Below are 17440 nucleotides of genomic sequence, written 5' to 3' on the forward strand. Positions count from 1 at the left end.
ACTAAAACAACAATGTTATGTATTCTGCATTTTTTTTCTTAAACAGCGAACATATACTTTTTTTTAAAGGAATTTAGTTAAACATTCAAGTATTTTTTTAAAATCAGGTTTGTTTGTTTTTTTTAACTAAAATAGTTAAATGAAATATTAAAAACAAAAATTAAATAGACTGTCAGGCAGGTCAACATGAGAAACTTAAAATATTGGCTTGTGCAACTAACTCGGTCATCTTCACCTTCATTTTCCTGTTTGTTCATAATCTGGAAAAGACAAACAAGCTTTCCTGCTTTTTCAGGTTTCAAACGATTTCTCAATTTGGAATGAATTAGTCCAAAGGAAGAAAATATTCTTTCTACACCGGCAAAGAAGCTACTGCTGTTTAAAAGTGAGATGATCACTTCAACAGTCTCTGAATCCAAGTGCTTAAGTGACTTCCACCAGTTCATTGGTGTGACTTTCTTTAAAACATCATCAGCAAACATATATTTCTTGAGTGGTTCACCCTTAGCTCTGAAGTATATTATAGTTGGCATTATGGAGGGATGATTGCTGCATGTCCATGCCATAGCCAACTCCTCTTCTTCAGCAGTTAAGGTTTGACCATGGTACCGAGTATTGAGAATATTTGCAAGAAAATGAGCTGGAGAAAGTGCTTGTCTCATTCATTTTTTTTTTTAATGCTTGTAATTTAACTCTGTCATTGCACATTTCTCATTTTAAGATCTCACTCAGTTCCTTCCAAATTTCAACAGCGTCAGCAATAAAACAGCTATTCCCCTGCATTTTGTTTAAGGCTACAGAAATTGGCTTCAGGTACTGAGCATGTGTTCAACATTTCTCTTAAGCCCAATGTTGAGAACTTTGGCTGTGACAGCACCATCTATTTTTTTCACAATTTTGTTCACAAACTGTCATCAGATTAGGCCAGTTCTTGATCTAGTGCTCAAAACAGTCCACTACTGAGTTCCATCACACATCTTGTGGGAGAGTTAGCTTAGTTCCTCCCACTTTTTTCAGAGCAGCTGCTGCAAAGTGGTTGTTACGGAAGTATTTTGCAATTTCAGCAACATTAGCCTTTATTTCTGGAACACTGAAGTCTTTGGCTAGGAAGTGCATCAAATGAGCACTGCAACTGTATGTTGTTAGCTTGGGACTCTCTTCTAAATAATTTCTTCTCATCTTGAATATATTTGCAGCATTGTCTGTGACCAAGCTGAGTACTAGATGTTTGAATTTTTTTCAGTTTGTTACAGCTTTTACTGCTACTTCTTGTAAGCATTCTGCTGTCTGTGCATTTCCTGATGTATCAAGGATGTATCTTCCTGATGTAAGGAAGACAGTCCCTTCTTCTGTTGTCCCACAAGCACATACAACAGGATCATTGTGGACATTGCTCAACCTGAGTCTTGATGGGTGAACAGTTTTAACCTCTAGACCTTTTGCACACTGCTCAATTTCTATTTCATACACTTTATCCAGCAGTTTGCCTGCGACATCTGCTCTGTTGGGTGGACTGTATCCTGGTCTTAATGACTGAACCATGTTAATGAAGTGTGGGTTCTCAATCAAATGGAAAGGAAAGTTTGTTGCATAAACAAACCAGGCAATTTTTTAATCCATTACCTCTTTTGTAATCTGCTGATTCTTATCACAAATTTATCTGTGGTTGTTTCTGGATGATGGAGATTTTTTTTTTCTTTTTGCATCAGGTGATATACTGTGGCTACATGACATACGTGATGTGACTGAAACACTGTCATTGGCAGATAACTCTGAAACTATAGAAAATGATAGTAATCTTGAAGGTGGATAGTCTTCAGAATCCTGTATGTTGAGGATGGATTCTCCTAAACAAAATAAGTCAATGCAGTTATTTAATTATTATTACTATTCTGCTTATTTAGTATTACTCATTGCATTCACTGACACTCAGTACTACTTAAAAGGTGAAATTGTAAAAGGAAGATCTGCCTATTTCAGCTATTTATTTTTTATCACAGCTGCATCTAAAATGATAGTACCATAGATTAATAACCATATTTTTTGCTCAAACATGAGAATTCAAGAATAACCCAGAAGGAAGACAGGCAGTCCTTAAGAAAGAAGTATGAAATAAAAAATGTTTACCAACCTGAAGATCCTGCACGTTCAAACATGTTCCTTTCATCGTCCTCAATGCAGCTTCCTCCTGAGAAGGAACATTTCTCATGATGTTTTATTCGGGCAACCAGGCCTTGCATTTCTTTGTTGCACTTCATTTTGCACTCATGCCCATCTTATCCACAGGTAGAGGAACTTCATTAAAATATTCCCAAACTGGGTCTCTTTTACAGCCTGCTGCCATTATAGGTTTTCCCTTCTAAGGAGAGAATGGTATGGTAGATCTCAAATCAATGAAGGCTACACTCAGAAAGACCTCAAGCGTTCTGGAATATGCTGCTCAAACAGCTTCACTTGTTTCTACTGCCTGTCCCTCCCTTCTCACATTTATCTCCAGACTTCTCCTTGTCCAGACTTATTCCACCCCCAACAATCTTCTGTTCTATTTTTGAAACTTTGCACTTTTAGGGAGAGGTAAGGGATTGACTCTGTGTACACAAATTTGCAGAGGGAGAACAGGGTCGAGGTCTGTTATTTCTCACCTCTGTATATTAATTTATTTATTTTTATTTACCTATTTATTTATTTATTTTAAAACATTTTTGCTGTTAACGAGCATGTTCTCTCTGGAGACACAAATCCACAGTTTGAGAACTGCAAAACTAAGCATCTCTGATGGTATTTTCTAGACTGACCACCGAGTCCCATTGAGTAGATTAACCTAAATAGTCTATACAGAAGCCCCTCGAACCTCATAAGATTTGGTCCCTGATCCCCGAACTACACCTCTACCTCAATATAACGTGGTCCTCGGGAGCCAAAAATCTTACTGTGTTATAGGTGAAACCGCGTTATATTGAACTTGCTTTGGCCTTGAGCATTTCTGTTATTATTAGTCACTTCCCACCCCCTGACTGACCCCTCAGAATCCCCAACCTATCCAACCCCCCCGCTCCTTGTCCCCTGACTGTCCCCACTCAGAACCACCCCTCCCAGGACCGCACCCCCTATCTAACCCCCCTTCCTCCTTGTCCCGACTGTCCCCTCCAGAGACCCCCCCATCCCTAATCACTCCCAGGACCCCACCCCCCCGCTCCCTGTCCCCTGACTGCCCCCTCCAGAGACCCCCCCGTCCCTAATCACCACCAGGACCCCACCCCCCTGCTCCCTGTCCCCTGACCGACCCCTATCCACGCCCCCACGCCCTATCCAACGACCCCGTCCCCCTACCATCCCTTCCCCAGAACCTCTGAACCATCGAACCCCCCCTGCTCCCTGTCCCCTGACCCCCCCCGCCCTGAGACCCTCTGCCCCTTATCCAACCCCTTGGCCCCAGCCCAGCACCCTTAACATGCCGCTCAGAGCAGCGTGTCGGAGCCAGACGTGCTGGCGCGCTGATTCACCAGAGAGCGCAGGCCCACCCTCCCGTCCCAAGAGCGCTGCTTTACTGCATTGTATCCAAATTCTTGTTATATCGGGTCATGTTATATCAGGGTAGAGGTGTATTGGAACTCATTTACAAAACTTTTTTTAAACATTACATGAATATATTGTCTCATACTATAGAATTAGAATTTATAATCCCTATTCCATGATGAGACATCTTTGAGCTATAATGTATCTTAATTAAACCTATCTTTAGGTAGGATTTTTTCCTCAAAGCATTTAATCAAATCAGATTTAAATAAAAAAAATCTGATTTTTTTTTTAAATCATTGATTTTTATCCATCCTGATTGGTATTTTATTTTTTAACAGTATGATTTAATTATGATTAACTTTTTAAATCGCTGTTAATTTTTTTTGTTAGTCGCATGAGCTAACTGCGATTAATCAACAGTCCTAATTTTAATGTATGATGAGTCTGCATTACACCAACACTTCATTGTGGTAGGAGGGGGGTGGTCCTGGTTGGGGCGTCTTGTTGGCTGAGACAAAAGTGAAAGATGTAGGAAAGAACTTCCTCTTGAAAGACCGTACCAGGTATGATCCTAATGCATTATCCCGAGTGAATCTGGATACAGTAGGCTATTGTGCCACCCAGATCTGCCTGTGGGATTTTGGGGGGGTGGGACAGCTAGCAGCTCCTGGTTTTTCCTTCTCGCACTCAAGTATTGTTTTGGAGCCGTAATTTGGTATTCCATTGTGGAAATCTGGGAGCGAGTATAATCTTTTAAAGATAAGTTTCTGATCTCATTTCTTTTGTTGATTAGGTGCAGCTAGGGTAATGGAGAAATCCCACTTGTTTTCCCCCTTCTTTAGTGTGAATGCCTTGGTGTCAGACCTACAACAATATCTTCCCTTGTCACTTCCCAAAATTGCCTTAGGTATTTATAGATAAGAAGTCAGTGCATCATGTAGGTGTTGAAATACAGTAAAATGAGGCAGAACCTTAAAACTAAAGTGGGTGTTGGTTTCCCTTTCCAAGGACTTGCTTGCTTGTACTTTGAATTTTTTAGTCCTGCTCTTAGGTTTTGTTATTGTGGGTAGCTTTTGGCAAAGAAATGAGTTCTTCATTGGGCACTGAAGCTGGTCAGTCTAGAACGCATGAGGCTGATCTCCCTTGGTAAAGTGTTTGAATTTAGGGCCTAGCACCAGAATGGACTTTGTCTCATTCCTAGTTCTTTGTTTATCAGGTACATGAAAAATTAAGTGGTCTAGGAAGGCAATAATTGAGGTGGCAAGCACAGAAACTTGTGCTTCTTCTTCTTGACTCCAAATATTAGGCCCAGACCTTGAAGCCAGAAGGGATTTAGGAATGAAAGGTGTGCAACTTGTAAATGGTCTCTACAGCTAGTCCAGCCTTGTGTTGGCTAAGTGAGGCAGCCTTCTGTTGGATAAATTGGAGTGGCTGCTTGGCTTTTGAATGATGATGCTAGATAAAGGAGGTTGTCCTGTCTTGAGGTGCCCATTGTTACTATGTCTTATAGTGAGAGAATGAGTGTAGTCTCCGAACACTGGAGAGGGGAAATCCTGTTCCTCCTTCCTGCAGGTAGGGGTCTCATGGGTCTCATTGCTCCATTTATCTGTACTGGGGGCAAACGCTGAACAAGGCCGCATCTAGCATGACCATCTGTATGTGCAGTAGACTACAGAGCAGTGATGGAATTGTACTGCCCATGTTCGTGTGAGTGCTTGGTGACAGGAAGCCCTTGCTGCATGCCGAGAAGCAGAGCTCTGTCTGAGTAGGGAACTTAAACTCCTGCTCTAACCTGATAGGGGGTGGGGAAGGAAGTTCAAGTACCGTATTTAGGTAGGAATAATCTGGCTGTAGTGGAGGCTATTGAACGCATTTTCTAGACCAGAAAGGTAGTGGGTGGCTGCTACTGGTTAGAAAGCTAAATGTATGAGTTGATGTCCAATGCCCAGGAGCACAGCTAGCAAACTCCCTGCATTATCTATCATAACTACCTTGCTTTTACTCAGCTTAGCACTTTCCCAGGTTTAAGGTTAAAACCTCTTTCCAGGCAATGATGGTTTTCAGCATTTGGGGTTTACATGGGGTTTTGCGTAAGTTTTAACTTAAATTTGATTATAAACTTGAGAATCAGTCACTGGTACACAAGTAATGACGGGAGTGTGTGTGTGTGTGTATACATATACAATAGAATAAACATTACCTTTATTCCAACTCTCTTCAGTTAGAAAATTTCAGCCCTGATTTGAGGGTACTCAGATTGTGGTTCCTGAAGTCCTAAACTGCAGTCCTCAGGTCTGCTGTATCTCAGATTCAGAACTCTGGTGTGTGGATGCTAATGATTTTTTTTTTTTTTTTAAACAGGCAAAGCTTTAGCATGCTGCTCTCCTCTAGTAGCCTTAGGATTTGTCGCTGCTGGTGAACTCAACAAACTAGTAACTTCTGTTCCCCTACAGTGGAATATGCAAATAGAGTTTTGCTGGTTGTTTGATAATATCATATTTGATAATATGATTTACAAACTATATGATGGGCACAATGGAAATATCTTAGCAGAAATTAGATGTATCCTTCAGGCTCCAAAAAGGGGCCATTCTCAATGTCAGAGTTTGTGGTGGGACCTACCGTTATTTATGAAGTCCTCAAGAAAAGCAAAGACTTTTTTGCATGCTTTGCCAAAAAAGAGACTCAGTTAGACTTCTGTTTCATAAACCCAGTGCTTTCTATGCAATAGGACTTTTAAGGGGAGAAAGTGAGTCTTAATCCACAGTATGTCAACCAAAAAGGGGATGTCCTCAAATATTAGCAGCCAGCCTTGCCATGTGACACCAGAACTCTGATGCTGGAACAATAAGTAAATTAAAAATCTCACAAGGCAAACAAAATAGGGACTATTTTCCTGCTTTGTCCCTTCAAAACCCTCATCCAGGTTTTCTTCAGAGAGGTTTAGGGGTATGTCCGACCAAGGAAGAGTCCTAAAATTTGAGGCACTGGCATCTTTAATATCTGAATGGCAAATGTTTGATTGTGCTGGAGGGAATGTTTCCATAGTGAGAACATTTCCTATTTGGGAGCATGGAAGGCCTCTTGCTGTGTCTTAGGAATCTTCCCGTTTACTGGCTGGTCTCTCTCTCTTTAATTCTTAATCAGTAAAGATGTCTGCATCAGAGCAGAATACCCTGTATGTGGCAGCACAGTTGGTTATTGTGAAGATGACTGTGCCACAGATGGGATTGTGATCTTAGAGAAGGATAAACAACCATAGTAACTGAACTCTTGAGAAACAGAGCCCATGTTCATCACAATATACATGTTGCTGCTATAGGACAAAAGGGAGCAATAGACCCTTTGGAATATAGAGGGATTGTCTGCAAAGGGAACCCTTTCTGAGGTGGTGGTAACTCCAACTATAGTTTACACACACAGACTGGGTTTGAACTTCCATTTGTCTGTGTGTGTTGCTCTTAGCATTTCTTACACAGGCTGAGGGGAGCTCTCCCATAGCTCCATTGCATGGTGTATCAATAGCTTATTTCTGTTTGAGCTGTGGGTTTCATGTCCTCTTTCCTGTCTCTCTTGGCACCGGGGGGGAGGGGTGTTAATGGGGTTTAACTTTTTTGTTTTTTCCCCAAACTGTTTGGAATGTAAAAGCCATACCTAACACAATGGGAGAGTGTTGTTAGAGCAATGAAGATACAAAATGGCAGCTGTTGAAGGAGGATGGCGCTGAGAGTTCAGGGGATTGGGGCATACGATGACCATGGACTTTATCTGTGGAGGTGGCTTCTCAATTCTCAACTGTTCTGTGTTAAGCACAGGAGAGAGGAAGGGGACTGCTTTGGGGGAGCTGAGGTTACCATGACAACCTGTTTATGCCTCACTGATGCGTTGTGTAAATCCATTTAGAAACGAGAAGGGCCTTTTGTCTTTGGGAGGCTTGAATGGGCCTCATTAAACCTGAAATGTGAAAAAAATTCCCTTAAAGTGTGTCTGGGAGGGGGACGGGTCGAGTGGAAGGAGTGAAGAGGGCAGCCAACAAAAGCCCTCAAGTTGCTGCTTATCTCTCAGACTTTATTAATAGGGGCCTTTAACCCCTGGCAATTGATGTGGGCTGCTTCATTGGGGGCCCTAGGAGAGGAGGGGCCTTCTCAGAGCATCTCACCATGGTGCAGCACCTGGCAGGATTTTGCATAATTTAATTAAAGGGAGTTCTCCCTGCAGTGAGGAAAGGCCTGGTCACTTGGGCCGTATTAGATTATTCCACCACTCCAAACACTGGCAGCCTCTCCCATTAGGCTTTCTGGTTGGGGAAGTTGTCCAGGGTACAAGAGAGCAGGCTTGTCTCTCTCAGGAATGTTGATGCTGACGGACCATGAGCTGGACTGTCATCCTTTCAGTTTTTGGAATAACACAGCATAAGTGCTCTATGCCTCCACTAACAGGGGTTACTTCATTGTTTTAAGACTTATGCTGCCAATGGCTGTTACTCTAGCTCTAGATGCCCAGTTTATCCTCCCAGGCTCTTCTCTACCTGCAAACATGGGGGAGGGATGTTATAAGTAACTGGGGTGGGTGGGGCATTTTCATTCTTCCTCTGGAAGAGTTCAGGTTTGATATTAAGAAATACTTTCAAACTCCATGAAGAACATGGGACAGCAGAATAAGCACATCAGGGAGGCTGTGGAATCTCCTCTCCTGGAAACGTTCTAGGTGGAGAAATGGAGGCTAGCTCTCAGAGTGGTTTATGTATAATGAAATTGATCTTCCCTGATGAAGAGTGAGAGACTGGATTCTTGCCCAAATAACTCTTCACATCTTATCACAAATCAATGGCTTCTCTGTCCAAGTTCTTCTCTTCAGGCTTGTGTGCCAGCTCGGTACTTTCACAGAGAGCATAAAAGGCACAGCTACTCCTTGTGAACAGCCGCGCCTTTTCTACATGATGAAACATTGGACATTTACAGCACTCTTCACCTGAGCATCTCAGTGTCTTAGAAATGAGGATAAGAATTATCCTCATCTCTCAGAGAGAGAAATTGACACAGGGTGTGCTAAAATGATTTGCTGAAGGTCACATAGTGAGCCAGCGAGAGATGTGTGAGTAGAAGCTATATTTTTCTACCTGTTAACGTGCTCTCAACTAGACCATACTGCCCCATATAACGAATTAGGGATGTGGTGCTCTCTAGCAGTACGAATCTCCCTCGAGAGCTTATTGCCTCACTGTCAGCAGCTATTCAAAGACTCTCTTTATCTCGCATCTTTGTACTGCATTCTTCGTCCGCTGCATGGTGCTTTTATGGAATCTTCCCTCCCTCATTTCAGCATGTCTACCTCTTCTCTTGTCGCTGTGGAAAGCAGGCCCTGTCAATGAAGCCTAGGCCTGGCTGAGCTCCCTGGATCTCATGTCTCTCTAAATCGCCCTGCATTGAGAAGTGCCTGGCACGTGATGTTTACATTCTGTGTTTATTGACATCTGCTGCTCAGATTAGCTGTTTATCAAGATGAACATAAAATCCACAAGGCATAGCTTCTAAAATGGGCTCCAGGGTGGGATCTAGGGGAGGGGGGAGGAGTGGAAGCTTTCCTTTGAGCCACCTTTTGTATGCAAATAAGGTGGTATTGTGATGGTGGGCTTGGAGCGAAGCATGTAAAGAGATGACTTATTTAGAGTGCTCTATACAGTATGGCATGAAATACGGTGTGTGGGGATTCTCCTCCCTTGGACATGAAAAGATTAGACAAGCTGAAGGCATCTGTTTGAGTTGGTATCCCTCCCCCTCCAGCCATCACACATTTTCCCTTTAGGGATACATTCCCAAGGCCATATGGTTATGCTAATAGAGCTGATTAATATTCATGAGCTTGCTGCATGCACATGGTCACCTGCTGGGTCGCTGTAATTTGGGGTTTGTGAGGATAACTTCTTTTGTGGGAGGGGATGGATGGAAGTTCCCAATTTTGGTATGGTAGTGACAAAATAACCAAGGAAACGAGGAAGCTGGCTAAAAAGAATTTAACAGTAAAAGTTAAGTAATCAAAATTTTAGAATTAGCATAGAGGCCTCAAAAGCATACAGTAATGTAAGCATCTTGGAGGCAAAACTTTCCCCTAGACAAAAAAGGAAACAGGAGGGCAAAGCAAAGAAAAACAGCATGGCTAAATGGCAATATAATAGAATTAATTTCAGCCAAAAAGTCATCCTTCAGAAAGTAGAAATCCATCCTAAGTGACAGCAAAAGACAGGAGAGGTAAGGGCAGGCAAAACATAGGCTGGAGTAAAAGTAGTAAGAGGAAATTTGAAGACTAAGTAGTCATAGACACACATTCCTTGAGTACATCAGACATGGAAAGCCTGTGAGATCTGTTGGCTGATCAGGGAGTAAAGGGAGCAGTCGGAAGAGTGATGGTATTGAGACGCTATATCAGTCTTCATAAAAAAGGATGCTGAGGAGGCTGCCTATTCTGGACCTACGCTTTGCAGATAATAAAGATGAGAGACAGAGGTGTTTGTGTATATGTGTATAAAAATGTACTGGAACAAACTCATGGGTTAAATGGCAATAAGTCAGAAGGACCAGATGGTATTCGTCCAAGAATTTTGAAGGCATTTAAAGTAAAGTGGCTGAGCAGCTAACAAGATGTAATCTATCATTAAAATCAGAGGACTGGAGGATAGCCAACACTGTGCTTATTGTTAAAGGCATTTGGAATGATTCTGAGAATTACAGACCAGTTAGCCTTACTTCAGAACTGGGTAAACTACTTGATAAAATCAGTTACAATAGGGACAAGGCATCACAGCTTCTGTTAAGGAAAATTGTGCCCCTTCAGTCTATTAGAATTCTTTCAGGGAGTCAGCAAGCTAATGGATAAAGCAGAACTGTTGGACAGAATCTGTTTGGATTTTAATAAAGCCTATGATAGACTTCCTCCCAAAAACTTACTGGCAGAATTAAGTAGTCATTGGGTGAGAAGTGATGTTTTGTAATGGATTTGGAACTGGGTAAGAGATGAAAACAAGAATTTATAGTCAGTGTTCAAAATGGAAGGAGGCAAACACTTAGGGTGCTCCACTGTTGTGTGGTGTTAAGTTAATGTTTGTGATCTGTGAGAGAGGGTGACCACTGAGGTGGTAAAATTCAGAGTTATCCCTAAACAGTTTAAGGTTGTCAAGACAGGTTTGTGAACACAAGTTTGCAAGGCCCTAGCAAAATGAGGTGATTGCACAATACTGCAGCAGATGAAATACATTGTAGACAAGTGCAAAGTAATGCACGTTGGAAAGAACAGTTGCAGCCACTCTGGGGGAAAAAATGCCTAGATGCCATTGTGAATAGCTAAGAAAAAAATCTCCTCTGGACCACTGAGGCCAAAGAGCAAACAAGATAGTATTTTTTAAGAGCGGCTCCTCTTAAATACTGTGTTCAGTTCTGATTACTTCATATTGTATCTCAAAAAGGATAACATAGCAGAAATAGGAAAGGTCTATAGAAAGACAATGAAAATAATTAGACGTTCTCAGGTTAGAGGGAAAAGTGCTGTTTAGAAAGCAGATAAATGAGAAAAGGGAACGTGACAGAAATATATGAACTAATAAATGGTATAGAGATGGTGAACCAGGTGCTGCTATTTACCCTTTCTCATAATGAACAGCTCAGCCTAACAAAAAGGCAGCAGAGGTAAAACTGATTAAGATTTTCTTTTTTACATGATGCATAATTATCTTGTGGATCTCACTTCCACAGGATATGAGTTGAAGAGCTTAAGATTCCACTCTGGTGTTTCTTGCATGTTTCTCTAAAACATCTGATACAGGACATTGACATCCAGGACACTGGACTAAGATGGACTATTAGTCTGATTTTGTATGAATTCCTGTGTCCTAGTTTACTGGCCCTTTTGAGGCATAAGGAAAGGTGGAAGATTTATGATATGACAAAAGCTGTTAGCTCCATTGTGGGGCCTTCAAAGTAAAGGTGTCTTGTAGGCCTTACTGGGAAACCACTTTGTAAATTTATCCTTGTGAGCAGAACTGATGCACCTTGTAATTCCTCAAGATAGGTGAGGTGGGTAGGCAGGGCTTTCCATTTAGCTTGGTACTTCAGATTCTGGTTAATTTGTGACTTTCTCCATAAAGTCCATAAAGAAGGAACTCGGGTGTCACAAACCAAACTGCAAGTTACTATAGGTGACAAAAGGACTCTCTGGCTCCATCATTCCCCTCTGGTTTGGTCTAAATCTGTTTATGCTGGTGGAGTGTTTTTTTTGTTTTTGTTTTTGTTTTTGTTTTTGTTTTTTGCCAGGGCTGTCATTCCCAGTCTCTACTTGACTGTGCTACTGCCTAATCTTATGTACCACAATCGGCTGATATTAACCCCTTGATTTTAGTAGACCTGAATAAATATGCTTGTCAAAGTTGCGATGACTGCATTGTATAGAGCTGGACAGCAGTTGTGGACTCCAGAGGGAACCCATGTTCTCTGGAAAAAGGAACAATCTCACAATGTATGAAGATTCTGGAGGATTCTTCCCTCAGTAGGGAGGAAGTGAAGAACACTGAAGTTTCCTGTAGCCAGTGGTTGTGAGTTTGGGGAAGCAGGGAGTGATTCTAGAGGTGGGGAATTTATGGTGGAGTAATAGCAAAGCCACAGTTGTTATGGTTGTATCCGTTAATTGTTTTTAACAGGAGAAAATAATAAAAATAATTGCTAAATGATTTATTCTAGGAAAAAAAGAAACCTGCAAAATAGTGCAGGAAGTCTTTCAATTTTCTGTGAAGTTGGAGGTTGTAGGGGAGTAATGTATTTTACAAATATTTTGGATACAAGAACAGAGGTTTTTTAAATTGGGTCTCTAGCATTTCACTTTTTTCAGATTTCTTTTGCAAAAATAAATACACGTAGTGATCCTGCACTGAACTTCCAGTTTAGATTACTAAATATCTACATAATAGTTACGTTTCTTTTTTGGAATTTGAGTGGGGGAAGACTATTTCATAACTGATTTGAGCTGTGCCAATTTGAAAGCACCACATTAATGATATGATGACACTGATTGCTAGGCAATGACCTGTGTCTGTACATTGCAGCAGATTTGTCAAATTCCAGTGGCTTCATTCTCTCTAATGACAGGTTTCAGAGTAGCAGCCGTGTTAGTCTGTATTCGCAAAAAGAAAAGGAGTACCCGTGGCACCTTAGAGACTAACAAATTTATTAGAGCATAAGCTTTCGTGAGCTACAGCTCACTTCATCGGATGCATTTGCATTTCCAATTTAAGCTTTGGTTAACTAATGACAACATTCTTTCCTTGGTAATATCCTGTGTCTTACACATGACAGCAGATTCACCAAGCTGCAATGACTGCGTTCAGTCTAATATCAGCATTTCTTCAGAATTGAACACCTGCTTCAGCTGCTGTTTTTTTTCCACTACATTGTTGTTGGTCTTTGTAAGACCTGTTTGCTTGTTCACTTCAGTTTATAGTCTCTACACTAAAAAGCTAGCAGGTACAGTTAACAGTCTCACATTTCTCTCTACCTACAGCGACATAAAACATATTCACTCTTACAGCTATCCTCCTTCCACAACACATTAACACCCAAGACTTCCTAAACTACCATGCAGCCTTAACTGCACATACATACAAGAACTAAAAGTAGAAATCCTTTGGTGAAATACTACTGGTTTGGGATTTCTCTGAAGAAATTAGAAGACCATATATCATCTTCTGTGCATGCCAAAGTTTGAACTGTGTGGAAGTTTATACAGTTTAGACGTATATTTAAATGCTGATCTGTTTTCTTCAGAGAAGTGCAAATATGGGAATACATATACTATCCGTGAATGTGCCCTGCATTTCAGACCTGTAAAAAAACAGGTTCCAGCCCCAAAGAGCTCAATAACGATATGTGTGTTAAAATTAAACACAGGTTAGCTGTCATGGTCACTCTGGGGTCCCTCTGAGGGCTGATTCCCTGATCAGCTGGCATTTTTCTAAAGATGATGTATCCTTTTTGTGCTACACAAGTGTTTAAAAACACTATTTAAAACATACTAACTAGATCATGTTAAAAAAGTGTAGTGTGTTCCTAGTCTAGACATGGCCATACCAAATAAAAAGGGGTCTGGGTGGGGGGAAGGACTCACTCACTCTGCAGATTTCTTTAGTTAGCTCTGGGGTTAAGCAAATCCATTATCTTAGTTTGATTCTTAGCTCCTTGCTGCTTTGTTTAACCCTTGTTAAGTCAAGTTCCAGGCACCAGACAGAATGGTGCTGCTTGCACCGATCACTTCCAAGTCCTTTCTGAGAACCCATTCATGTTAGCTAGGCTTGATTCTTTTAGTGCTTAAGAACTCAAGTTATTGTGTGGCTGGCTCCTGGTCTGGATATATGCCCAAGTGCCATGGCAGCCTCTAGCATTTCAAATGTACGGACTCAAGGCTGGCCCAAACAGGGGTTTGGAGACGGGGCCCCTGTGTTCACACATTCTGTTCTAGCTTGCTGTTCCTGTTTCAGCTTCCTGCAGACTCCTATGTGCTTGAGCTATGGCTGCAGTAAGCCTTGTGGCTGAAGGAACAGATTATTTCTTCCAGAGGGAGACAACTGATCTGTTTGCAGCAAGGCTGGAAAATAGTTGACTGTATCCACCAACTAGCTTTCCCTGTCCTGGGACAGAGGAAGCATGGCTGTGCTTGGAGGCACCTGCTGGGCAGGGTCCAGGTTCTGAGTTCATGTTAGGAGCTATGCTGTCTGAGATTTGCTCTGATGTAGTTTGATAGCTGATCCCACCAGTGAATTGGATGGAGCCACATCTGCTCAGTCATGCTTGCTGCTATGGTGTGCTTGAGTTGGAGAGGTGGTGATCACTCTTGGGCATGTTTCTCACATGCTAAAGAGTGCCACCTCCATAATTTGCTCTGGCCCCTTGCGCAAGAGCATACTTACCCTTGACTCTCTCCCACGTGGCTGTGTTAGACAATTTCCATCAGCCTCTCTCTGTGCACCAGGATTCCCTGTCTCCTCCTTTGGAGAACTAAGCAGGGATTATCTATCACACTTGGATTGGCATATGTCCCAAACCATTCCCTAGGATTTTCAGGTGGGGGCAATGGACAGTCTGCGGTCCATCTTAGCCTTCCACTTCATGAATTCACTGTGGTGGGTGACTGCTCTTTTAAATCCATGCTCAGATGCACCATGCTAGGACCAAGGGGCAAGCTACTATTTAAATCTGGCTACAACTTCCAGCAGCATGTTTTGGGGGAATATCCCTTCACCACCCAACCTGCTTCTGTCGAATTATATTAGTGGCGTTGGAATACTCAACAGCACCGTCTATACTGTACACTAGTGGAGCCAAAGGATTAACAGGCCATTTATGGTACTCATGCCATAAGGTCAGGTTCCACTTAAGCCTTTTGAATCTTTAAAACTCTGTATAGAGAGCCTGGATTAACCCTGCATTGGTGAGTGCACTTGTCAAAGGTATTGGTGTCTCCTGAGCCAGGCAGAAAGTATTGACTGGTCTCCTCCAGCTCATCTGCCATGTTGACTGGCCTATGCAGCCCTGTCTGCTTGCAATGGAATCCTTTGATTTTTGGGCTCTATTTCTGGGGAGCCACTGAGGCCCCTCTCTCCCAGAGAGGGGACTGCTCTTTAATTTAGTTTCTCAGCTCGGGCATCTTTCTGACTCCCTGAGGCCTGCTGCCAACAGAGCTCTCCTTGTTTACCCAACTCTGAGGAATCAGTTTACAAGCCTCACAAACACCCTTTTCACCTTTCCCATCAGAAAACACCTCCCGAAACAATGAGGAAATTGGATGCTGCCACCTGATAGCTCCCAGGGAACCTGCGGAGCAAGGAATTCACTCAGCAAACAGACTTCTGTATGTGCCCTGCAAGAAGAACCACGGCAAAACCTGTCTTTGTACTCTGGCCATTGAGGGCCAGCTGGCTGGCATACTGAGGCATTCAGTGGCCCAGCATGGGAGAGGCTTTGTAGGGCTCAGGGTGGAGGGCAGTAACATCCAAAAATCAACTCCAGGGCCTTAGAGTAACCAGTCCTCCTGCTAACAATGCAAATAAATACAATGAATACTCCCATCCTGATGTATTTTTGAAAACTTGTGCAGCTTGCTGTGCCAGTAAAGATTTTTTTTGAACTGAAATGACTTGCCCCATCTTTCCCACAACCAAGAAAAGATCTTCAGCAGCTGTCTGTCTGTGTTATCCTCAGTTAATGACTAACTCCATTACCTGACTGCAGAATTAAAACTAGATGTCCTCCCCACCATCCCTTGTGGTGTGGTGAGAAGGCTGGGCTGGGAGAGGAGCTTCAAGGGAATCCCGGATGTGAAAGCTGAGGGGTGGATCTCCCATGTGGAGCTAAGGGCAACTGGGAAGGTTTTATTATCAATGATGTACCAGCCTTTGTGGCATAAACTGCAATGAAATGGGGTCCCACACTGAGCAGCTGTCTGACAGTGAACAAACTGGCCCATTGCTCAATACTCCAATCACAAAAAAGCTGGTAATTGGGGGCAGATGAGGGAGTTATTTAACCATCTCTTGTGGTTGTGAGGCTCCAAGTTCATAAAGGATTTCATTTTTCAAATGAAAGGAGATGTAGCCATGCAAAGCATGGTAAGTTTCATGATTTGCATCAGTTGAGTGTTTGCCTCTTTTTGTACTAACGGGAATTGTTCTAGCTGGTGCCCTCAAACTGTTAGTCCCTCAGGGCAGAGATTTTTGTGCAGCACCCTGTACTTGTCTCTATAAATGTTTGCTTCCTCTGAAGTATACTGGCCCCCTGAAAGCCAAGCAAAACAACTAAGTTATTTCTGCACCCTCTCTTCGCAGTAGAGCTGGCCTAGAGGCCAGCATTTGCTTTAAGTCTGGTTTATGGAACCAAATCTGGTGGGACCTGTAGGGAGGCTGTTGGTAACTGCATGCCTTTAGAGTTGACAGTCACTCCCAGAACACACTTGTGGGAGTGGAGGGAGGAACATAGTGAACAGGAGACTGCTCTACACCAGTTTTTGCCCACCCCAGCCTGGTTCCTGCTGCATTTCTGCATTGCATCCCAAGTTGTAGTACCACAGACGGCCTCAAAGGGGGGTAGTGTGATTTGGGAGGTTGTGGGGAAATTAAGGGTGGAAGTAAATTGTGAATGGAATGAGAGAATTTACGCTGGTGCTTTGCTGTGTGAAGGAGTGCCAAGAGAGGAGGAGCGGGGACAGTAGCTGAGGATATGCTTCAGTCTTCTCTGGATTCTGCTTTAATTTGCTTGATTGGACAGAATATCTGTCTGGTCATGGTACAAAGAGGCTCTCTGATCAGGGGGATCCTGCATCAAGAAGCCACCCCTTCTTGTAAAGGGATTGCATGTAGCAGGCAATCAGCGTCTGCCCTCCTCTTCACTACCTTGAAATTTGATGGGTGGCTAACAGATCCTGCCTAATACCACTCTGCGTCTGTCCTTCCCCATTTTTCTGTGACTCCTTTTTGTTGCAGGGATGAATGAATATAGATCTACTGCTAAAGCTAGGGTAATCGCACTTAATTTCTGAGCCTGTTTCCCCATCTGCAAAATGGGGATATGTACCTTTAAGTGTCTTGAGATGAAAGATGCTGTATGTTAGTAAGAACGACAGTAAAGGCCTCACTTTCAATAGGCAATCTCCTTAGAAGGCCTCTCTTTTAAAGAATTCTATAGTTTCCAATATAACTTTGTTAGGCCAGCCTCTTTTAGGCAACTTACTTTTGTTTTGCTAGTCCCAGTCCCTTGGATGGCCGCTGGCAACGGGGGGGGGGGGGTGTGTGTGCGCGCGCGTGCGCGCGGGCGGGCTCTACCTCAAAACAAGAATAACTGAAATTGCCTGCTGGGCTGGCCTGTTCACTGGTTTCCATGGGCTGTTTAAG

At 42.7% G+C, this 17440-nt stretch overlaps 1 protein-coding gene across 1 annotated transcript in view; it reads left to right on the forward strand.

The window, feature by feature from the left end:
- The window catches only part of EFNB1 (ephrin B1), a 130060-nt gene that overhangs the window by 52517 nt on the left and 60103 nt on the right, over positions 1–17440 (forward strand). The window lies entirely within an intron of this gene.

This window comes from Dermochelys coriacea, chromosome 9, assembly GCF_009764565.3.
Source record: "Dermochelys coriacea isolate rDerCor1 chromosome 9, rDerCor1.pri.v4, whole genome shotgun sequence".
Lineage (NCBI taxonomy): Eukaryota > Metazoa > Chordata > Testudines > Dermochelyidae > Dermochelys > Dermochelys coriacea.